This window comes from Ailuropoda melanoleuca, chromosome 3 (genome assembly GCF_002007445.2).
Source record: "Ailuropoda melanoleuca isolate Jingjing chromosome 3, ASM200744v2, whole genome shotgun sequence".
NCBI classification, from domain to species: Eukaryota; Metazoa; Chordata; class Mammalia; order Carnivora; family Ursidae; genus Ailuropoda; species Ailuropoda melanoleuca.
Window position 1 is genome coordinate 3,531,569 of NC_048220.1, and position 10,145 is coordinate 3,541,713.

The 10,145-nt window shown below is 48.2% G+C and overlaps 1 long non-coding RNA gene across 1 annotated transcript; it reads left to right on the plus strand.

The window, feature by feature from the left end:
* The first annotated feature begins 205 nt into the window (after positions 1-205).
* LOC109490966 lies at positions 206-9,778 on the plus strand. The gene is made up of 3 exons (XR_002144345.2): positions 206-344; positions 439-502; positions 9,513-9,778. It is a non-coding gene; the product is annotated as an uncharacterized LOC109490966 (long non-coding RNA).
* Positions 9,779-10,145: the final 367 nt, after the last annotated feature.

Sequence of the window (10,145 nt, forward strand, 5' to 3'; positions counted from 1 at the left end):
TCCATGAAGTTAGTGCAAGCAAACCATCAGTCAAAGCAATGATGTAATCCTACCTCCCTTTCCCGTCAGGACCCAGGCTTAACCCAATGGGCTTTGGCATTTCCTTGTTAACCTTATTTGTCCAGGGGCAACTGTGCAGGTCACCACAATTGGCCGAGGATGAGGATTTTTATTCTACGGTTGAGAGAATGTTTTCTGTCTCCCCACCCAGCAGAAACAAGGAAATATGTTGTTCCAGTTACCACTGGCATCCATCTACAGCTGGGAGAGAAGACAGCCTGGGGACAAAGCCCATGCAGGACAGCCTGCCCAGGACCTCCTTTTCCTCCAGATTTCCTTCTCCAGTGAGTCAGTTTAAGTCAAGGCTTTCATTACTTGCAGCCCAAAGCATCTTAATTGACCCCTCCCAGCCTGAGCTCCTCTTGGATGTGTCCCTAGGTTGGTGCTGGAGAACAGCCTGACTCTGTGCGTAGGATAAGAGCAAGCCTACCTCTGGTCACAGGTAAGGAATCCATGTGCATCTATTATTGTCCCTGCCCAGATCTGTGTCCTGTATGCTTGTAAGTGAATCTTTGGTAAGCCCCTCTGTGTGTGTGTGTGTGTGTGTGTGTGTGTGTGTGTTTCCACACCAATAACCAATTCTTCAACTCTCTGGACTCCAACCAACTCTGACACCAACTGGGTGTCCTATAATCCAATTCAATTCTGACACTAACTACCTGGACTTAACATCAGGCTCCACAAGTCCAAGGCTCAGTCACACAAGACTGTCCCCACTTCAGATGCCAGTCAGAAGTAACAGACTCCCCAGGTCACCTGCACTTCAATCCCACTTGATTACAAAGTCAGGGGTTCCCACAACATCTCTCTTCAGGTTTAATATTTTGCTAGAATGACTCATAGGACTGGGAGTATACTATTACCAGTTTATTATAAAGGTTATAACTCAGGAACAGCCAAATGGAAAAAATGCATAGGGCAAGAAATGAGGATGTGTGCAGAGCTTCCATGCCCTCTCTAGGTGCACTACCCTTCTAACACCCCGATGTGCTCACCCACCTGGGAGCTCTCCACACTCTGTTATTTAGGAGTTTAATGGAGGTTCTGATATGTAAGCATGACTGATAGAATCATTGGCCATTGGTGATTAACTCAATCTTCCCTGGAGGTTGAAAGGGTGGGGCTGAAAATTCCAACCTTCTAAACACGCTTTGGTCTCTCTGGCAACCAGCCCCCACCCTGAAGCTGTCTAGGGGCCCCCAGCCACCTCATCTCCTTAACATACAAAAGACATTCTACCAGGAGTGCCTGAGTGGCTTAGTCAATTAAACATCTGACTCTTGTTTTCAGCTCAGTCGTGATCTCAGGGTTATGGGATCAAGCCCCAGGTCAGGCTCCATGCTCAGTGGGGAGTCTTCTTAAGATTCCTCTCTCCCTCTCCCTCTGCCTTCCTCTCTGCCACTTCCACTCATTAGCTGTCTCCCTAAAATGAAAAAATAGGGGCGCATGGGGGGCTCAGTTGGTTAAGTGTCTGCCTTCAGCTCAGTCATGATCTCAGGGTCCTGGGATCGAGCCCTGCATCGGGCTCCCTGCTCAGCGGTGAGTCTGCTTCTCCCTCTCTCTCTGCCCCTCCCGCTGCTCGTGCTCTGTCTCTCACTCTCTCTCTCTCTCAAATAAATGAAATCTTTAAGAACTAAATAAATAGGGGCGCCTGGGTGGCGCAGTCATTAAGCGTCTGCCTTCGGCTCCGGGAGTGATCCCGGCGTTATGGGATCGAGCCCCACATCAGCCTCCTCCGCTAGGAGCCTGCTTCTTCCTCTCCCACTCCACCTGCTTGTGTTCCCTTTCTCACTGGCTGTCTCTCTCCGTCAAATAAATAAATAAAATCTTTTTTAAAAAAAAAAAGAACTAAATAAATAAATACATCTTTTTTTAAAAATAGACATTCTACCACTCTTCAGATATCAATGGTTTTAGGAGCCATGTGCCAGGAACCAGGCGCAAAGACCAAATATTTATTTTTTTATTATACAGCATCTTCATTCTCAGTCCACAGGGTTGGGTCAAGGAGACTCCATCTGCCTCCAGGGGTAAGCATATGGTAAGATCTGGCCAGTCAGAGCATTTTATCCCCTTGGTCACAGTGGCTGGCTTAGTGTTGAACTCATGACGTGAGGTGGACCAATGAGACTCAGAATATGAAATGGAAAGCCCACTGAGGAAGAAAAGGACTTTCTCTCCTGCTGTGCCCTTTTGGGATTCTGAAAAAACAGAATAGAATGTATTCCCTGAATCTGCTGGGAGTTATCTTGCACCCATATGGGGAGAGCCCACCTGAGAACGAATGAAGGAAAACAAGGTCGAGAGGGAGTCAGAGGAATCCCAACTCTGATAACTTGACCTCCTAGATTCCTTGTGCCTGGGCAACCCCCGGACTTTTCATAAGTGACTATATATAAAATTCTCCTCCATATTGAGTTGGATTTCTGATTCTTGCCACTAAAATGGCTCCAACTAGTACATACCACCCAGTGACTACAGGGCCACCCGCCTGCTGCAGGGCCCTCCTCAAACTTCCCTCTTCGCTCATAACCCAAATCCCCAATTCTTCCCTCATTCTTAGAGTTGTGTTCCCTCCGTCAGGAGGAGCTCCGTTCTCTAGGCAGGGCTTAATTTGGGAATCTTTTAAAATGAACTGTATGAGGGATATTTCAGGATGCCAAGACACCCAGAGCCCAGGAATAAAGTTTTTCTGTGCCCCCTCTTCTCTCTCCCTCCCTTTCTCCCTCTCTCTCCCTCCCTCTCTCTCCCTCTCTCTCTCTCTCCCTCCCTCTCTCTCTCTCTCCCCATATATATATACATATATGTATATATATATGTCAGGTAGGGCTTCATTCAGATGCAAATAATGGGAACTCTTTCACACTATGGTTTAAACAAAGAAATGCAGAAGGCAGAGGGTTCAGACCCACACTCCTTCACCCTTGCTTCTCCACCACCCTTGGTTGTGGTTTCCATGCTTATGATCCCATGTGGGCAGGAGGAAGGGGAAGATGTGGTAACACTGACCTTCCATCCCAGCATACTGGCCAGAAAGGCATCTTGGCTGGAATGCTTCCTGAGGGTGGGGATATTTGATTGTTTGCTTAGGTATTCCATGTGCCTAGAACTGATGCCCAATAAATATGCTGAGAGAATGAGTGGGTGGATGGGTCAGCGGGTGGATGGGTGGATGGATAGGTGTGTGAATGGGAAGATGGTTGGATGGGTGGATGGATGGATGGATGGATGGATGGATGGATGGATGGATGAATGGTTGGGGGGGATGAACAGGTGGATAAATGGGTGAATGGGTGGATGGATGAATGGATGGATGAGTGGATGGATGAATGGATGGATATGTGTGTGGATGAGTGGATAGATGGGTGGATGGATGCCCACTGAGTGATCCCTCACATCATCTGCCCCCCTCCCCCACACTGGCATACAGTATCCTGCATTCCTCATGGGCCTTCATCCTCCACAGATAAGATCTCTTGTAAGAATTCTTTTTTTCATATTTCTGAGCAGATCTGGCTACTCCCACGCCAATCTTTCTTAGGAGATTCTTACCCACCAAGGGGCATATGTTTCACTGGGGAGTTGTATTCCCCACTTTTTGTAACTTCTCCTGGGACAAAAATGATGACAGGAATGAGATCCAACTGTGACTGCAGTGGGGATAATGGGCTGGCCCCTCTGTTTCCAGAACAACAAGCTGGCGTAAATTTTTTTTTAATTTTTTTTTAAGATTTTATTTATTTATTTGACAGAGATAGAGACAGCCAGCGAGAGAGGGAACACAAGCAGGGGGAGTGGGAGAGGAAGAAGCAGGCTCACAGAGGAAGAGCCTGATGTGGGGCTTGATCCCATAACGCCAGGATCACGCCCTGAGCCGAAGGCAGACGCTTAACTGCTGTGCCACCCAGGCGCCCCAACTTTTTTTTTTAATTTTAAAAAAATTTTTTGTTATGTTAGTCACCTGCGGGCCGTCATCATTAGTTTTTGATGTAGTGTTCCATGATTCATCACTTGGGTATAAACCCAGTGCTCCACACAATACGTGCCCTCCTTAAGACCCATCAGCAGGCTAGCCCATCCTCCCACCACCCTCCCCTCTGAAACCCTCAGTTTGTTTCCCAGAGTCCACAGTCTCTCCTGGTTCATTCCCCCTTCTGTTTACCCCCTCTTCATTATTCCCTTCCTTCTCCTACCGATCTTCCTGCTATTTCTTATGTTCCACAAATGAGTGAAACCATATGATAATTGTCTTTCTCTGCTTGACTTATTTCACTTAGCATTATCCCCTCCAGTCCCATCCATGTTGATGCAAATGTTGGGTAATCATCCTTTCTGATGGCTGAGTAATATTCCATTGTAATATTCCACGGACCACATCTTCTTTATCCATTCATCTGTTGAAGGGCATCTCGGCTCCTTCCACAGTTTAGCTATTGTGGACAACAAGCTGGCATAACTTTTGAACAAGGACTTCTTACAGGAACATCGCCATCATTCATATCCCACGTGCTGCCATAATGTGAGATTTCTTTTTAGCAACAGTGCATACATTCAATAGGCCGAGTTTATGTCTATGTTTTCCCCAAGAGATGGGGATAGAATCATTAAATATATACAGAGTATTAGGCCTATAAAGGAGAATTTGACTGAGGGCCCCCCTAATTCTACCAGCCTGACCCCCCATAACACTCAATCTCCCTACCCTCGGCTCTACCTGCCACAGTCCTACTGCCTCAAATACGTTCCTCAGTGGTCTCCTGATGGATCACCAGAGAGAGCTTTGTTATATTTGCAAAAAGAACACTGCATTTTGGGGGGACAAAAAAAGAAAGTAAAAACAGTCACCCATAATCCTCCCATATAAACCAAACTCTTTTCCTCTTGCTAGTTTGTTCTTGGCCTTGTTCACATATGTGGACTTATTTCACAGAGTGACAGCCAGAGCTTTATTTTCTATTCTGTGTCCGCACTCAACAGTACATCATAAGTGTCCTTCCCATCGCCACAGCTTGTTTGACATATTAATAGCTGCATAATCATCCTCAAATTTGTTGTGCCATAATTTGCTTCACAAATAAATGAGCTTACTTCCAACTTTTTGCCTCTTTAGCTAAGGCTGCGATAAACATCCTTGGGCACATAGTTTGTTTTCTTGTTCTTGTGTGGAGTGTTGGTCTAAAAGCAGCAGGAAGGCTGGTGTCAGCTCTGGGCTGGCAGCTTACGTTGCCTTGTTCCACCTGAATCCCCATGCTGCTGGCTGGAGAGAAGCTGCTGAGCCCTCACTGTCAGTCTCTTCGCCGGCCGCAAAGCAACTGGGAGCAGCATAGTTCCCCATGACGTGTCCGAAGAGAGAGGTCTGGAATCCCACCTCTGTTTGTGAAAGAAACCAGCGGGGTTCACCTGGCAGGAAGGGGGACCAGGCAGCCCATGTGGGTTCCCTGGAGCAGACAGAGCTGTCCTTGCCTCCCATGCTCACTGGGCTACGTCCGCTCTTGGGTGCTATCCTCCTCCATCAGATGCTCCCTAGACAGGCTGACAGCCAAGGTGCCTTGTGTTTCTAGGATCAAGGTGTGGGCACCTGTCTCAACCTAGACAGGTCAGATGCTTTCTTTCCAGAGGAAAGCAACACTGTTTCAGCCCTGAGGAAGTCACTCTTCTGTTCCAGCTGCCCAGATCCCCAGAATCTGCTGGGTGCTGTCCTTTCTGAGCCTTGCCACTGAGCCCTGCCACCTTGCCTTCACCTGCAGCCTTCCAAAAGAGTCTCTTTCTGTACTCGTCTTTTTGCCTATGAACAGAGAGCCCACCCATATACAGCCAGGGCCCCTCTGCCAGGTGGGTTCTCAGGGACCACCACTCCAGGTCAGCCTGAGGGTCAGCAGTCAGACCTGCGGGCCGCCCTGCCCAGGCCAGCTCAGCCCAGCCCAGCCGGCGTCTCCTCTCTCGGTGATCTGGCTCAGTATTCATCACTCTGACCAAACAAAAACTGACAAAGGGCAAAGTGATGCCTTCGATCCTGCTAAAAGGCAGCCACCCCAGCAGCTTGTGCCCACTCAGCGTCGGCCCCAAGATCCACCCGAATTCCTGGACAGAGTCTTTGGCTTCCCAGGCTGGCTAAGTACCAGGAAATTGAGACGTCGTCAGAATCCTGAGCGTGGCGCCCAGCAGCAGGGGGGAGCTGAGCGAGGGACCTGGAGCCCATGGGGACTGGGCTTCCACCCCAGCACCCCCGCTCACTCCTCATTAGCTGGAGCAAGTTCTCTGGGCAAAGAGTTCACTCCCGAGCTTCAGCTTCCTCATCTGCAAAATGGGTCCAATAATCCCTATGCCTGGGGGCCGGTCCTCAGGGAGAGTTACATCCCAGCGTCTGGACCATGACAGGTTCCAAATCCAAGCTGATTTGTCTTTCCTCATGCCTCTTTTTTTTTTTTTTAAGATTTATTTATTTATTTATTTATTTATTTGACAGAGAGAGACAGCCAGCAAGAGAGGGAACACAAGCAGGGGGCGTGGGAGAGGAAGAAGCAGGCTCCTAGCAGGGGAGCCTGATGTGGGGCTCGATCCCAGGACTCTGGGATCGAGCCCTGAGCCGAAGGCAGAGCTTAATGACTGCGCCACCCAGGCGCCCCCCTCGTTCCTCTTTTGACAGGGTTTTCACCGTGACACCTTGCTGGACCCCAAGCCCACTATCACCTCAGTAGGCCCCAGGCTGGGAGGACTGCCAGCACAGTGGGCCCACACTCCCAGTGCCCCTGCCACGACTTCCCTAATGCCGTGCTTCCAGGAAAAGCGGGGGAGGACATCTGCTTCCTTCCTCTAGCCAGCCCAGAGTGGAGAGGAACCTGGGCTGCTTTCATTTCTTCCCAGTAGATCAAAAAGGAGGAAAGTTGCAGTAATTTAAGTGTAATTTACATGTCTACACCAAAAAAGTACGCGACGATGTATTTGTGGGATTGACAAGACAATGGCAGAACTCAGTACATTTTCTGGTGAACTGCTAGGGGTGCCGGCTGCCAGGGACACAAACTCAAAGTTGCCCAATAGCCACCTACTTCTTGTAATCGGCAGGAGCTGGGGCTGAGTTTCTAGAAAAGAACCATCACCAAATCCAAGGCAGAACCTTCATTGGATCCCATTAGATTAAAAAAAAAAATCGGTGGGGGTGGGGAGATATTTCTGATGTTTGGGAACATATGAATAGGGTAGGATATGGGATCGTTTTAAGAATTACAGTGCATTGTCTTTTCGTGGTCGTACAGGAGAGCAGCTCAGAGGGTCATAAAATGGTTCAGAAAAAAAATTCTAAAAATAAAAGCAATAGACAGGTAAAGGATTTATGACCAAATGTGGACCATGACTGAACCCAGGTGATGGGGTACAAGTGTTTCATTGTGCCATTCTTCCACTTTTTCTTATACTCAAAGCTTTTCATTAAGCAAGATGAAAAGGGGGGCGTCTGGGTGGCTTGGTCAGTGAAGCGTCTACCTTCGGCTCAGGTCATGATCTCAATGTCCTGGGATTGAGCCCCGAATCGGACTCCCTGCACAGCAGGGGAGCCTGCTTCTCCCTCTGCCTCTGCCTGCAGCTCCCCCTGCTTGTACTCTCTCACTCTCTCAAATGAATAAATAAAATCTTAAAAAAAAAAAAAGATGAAAAGGTTGGAACTGCCAATTCAAATGTTTTGTACATTTTTCTAAATAAGATGCTATTATGTCATGTCCCCACTGGCTGTGGGGCACCTCCTGGCACCTGAGTGTGCAGGACACTGGCCAGCCTAGGCATCCACCCCTCCAGGACTACCTTCTCTGGGTGATGTCTGGTTGGGGTCGGGGGTGCACTGCAGTCCTCACTCAGGCCACCACTCAAACCCTTCAAGGGTCCCTGTGCCTCCAGTGGCAAGTCATAGGGAAAGAGGGAGTGACGGTGGTAGCTACAGCTTCCGGGCACCCATCATCCAATTTGCACAGCAGAGCTAGAGAGGGAGAGGTTATTAGGTCCATTTTGCAGGGGAAAATTGACCCCAGAGGGGACAGGAGCTTGGAAAGGTCACCCATTTGACGTGTGTCAAAGCAGGGACATTCTGGTAAACCACACTCTGGAAAATAAGAAAATGAGACAGAGACAGAGAGAGGGGATGGGTGGTGTAAATATCACCTACCACCATGGTCAATTTCAAGGGATCAGTAGTTTAACAAACAGCTTGCAAAATTCCTGAATACTTAACAATCAGTACCATGGATTTGAACCCAGTCCTGGGTGTCTGGCTCAGAAACACCCACTATCTTCTCTGCCAGCATTTGCTACACTTTGTTCATCTGCTCACTGCTTGTACAATTTTGCCACACCTGTGTTCCACTCGACTATTATTAAATATTTTTCCCTAAGATGCCTCACTTAAAAAAAATTATTTATTTATTTATTTGAGAGAGAGAGCACAAGCAGGGGGAGGAGCAGAGGGAGAGGGAGAAGCAGGCTCCCCGCTGAGCAGGGAGCCATACCCAGTCCATACACAGGACCCTGGGATCACGCCCTGAGTCGAAAGCAGTCGCTTAACCGACTGAGCCACCCAGGCGTGCCGACACCTCACTTTTTTTTTTTTTAATTTTATTTTATTATATTGTGTTAATCACCATACAGTACATCCCCAGATTCCGATGTAAAGTTTGATGCTTCATTAGTTGCGTATAACACCCAGTGCACCATGCAATACGTGCCCTCCCTACTACCCATCACCAGGCTATCCCCTTCCCCCACCCCCTCCCCTCTGAAGTCCTCAGTTTGCCTCTCACAGTCCATAGTCTCTCATCGACACCTCACTTTTTAAGGATGGTTGACATTATTATCACAGAAAAGCGAAATCACTTGCTATAAAGAATAAGGTAATATTTAAACAAACATTTGATGACTACAATAAAAACATTCTTTGCACTTCCTAAAATACCCTCTGCATGAGCTGCACTCTGGGGACCTGGGGCCCGTCCTTCTGTCGCCTTCCATAATAGCCATCGTGTGAAAGGGCTAGGGCATGTCGCTGTGTTCTTCAAAAGGAGGAGACAGCAAAGCTGATATGAATATGAAAATGCTCAGCTGGCGTGCAGACATGTGTCTTGTACAGCCTCGATGTCCCCACAGGGCTCTTCGCCTGCAGCCTTTCTTAGGACCTCAGGATCTGTGAAGAACACCGGTGAGCAGCTCCTCTAGGAGAACCTGCCCCATGGGGATCGCACTGGGTTTCCATAATCGTTTCAGCCGCAGCCAGTTTGGCGGGAGGGAGGGGCAGGGTGCTGACAGCAGCGGCAGTGGTGGGAGCAGCCAATGGACGAAGACCTCCAAGGGACAGAGCCCCAGGGAGGAAACAAAAACAGAGGCTCTTACAGAGGCTCCTACAGAGGGGGCAGCTTACACAGAAAATGCTGTTCCCACCAAAGCTAAATACATTCCTCACTCCATTCCAGAACATAAAATCTCAGAGAGGCATACACATGTCCACCAAAACGCACATGGAGTCTTCATAACAGCTCTGCTCATCACAGCCCAAATGGAAACCAATACACATACCCATCAAGAGGAAAACGGACAGATCGATTGTGGAATACTATACAGCAAAGAAAAAGAGTAACCGCCCACTACATGCAAAGAAGGAAAGACTCTCACGGTCATAATGTCAAGAAAAAGAAACCGGGGGCACCTGGGGGGCTCAGTTGGTTAAGCATCTGCCTTCAGGTCAGGTCATGATCCTGGAGTCCCAGGATCGAGCCCTGCATCGGGCTCCCTGCTTGGTGGAAAGCCTACTTCTCCCTCCCTCTCTGTCACTCCTCCTGCTTGTGCTCTGTTTCTCAAATAAATAAATAAAATCTTTAAAAGAAAAAAGAAAGAAAAAGAAACGGATCCCAAAGAGTATGTGTTATGTGATTCTATTTCTATAAAGTCCAAAAACAGGCAAACTATGGTAACAGAAATCAGAATATGGGGTGCTAATGACTGAGAAGCCCAGGAAAGCTTCAGGGGTGCTCGTAAGGTTTTCCACCTTGATCTAGATGGTGGTTACAAAGCTATGTTCACTTACTAAACATCTGTTGAGCTGTATA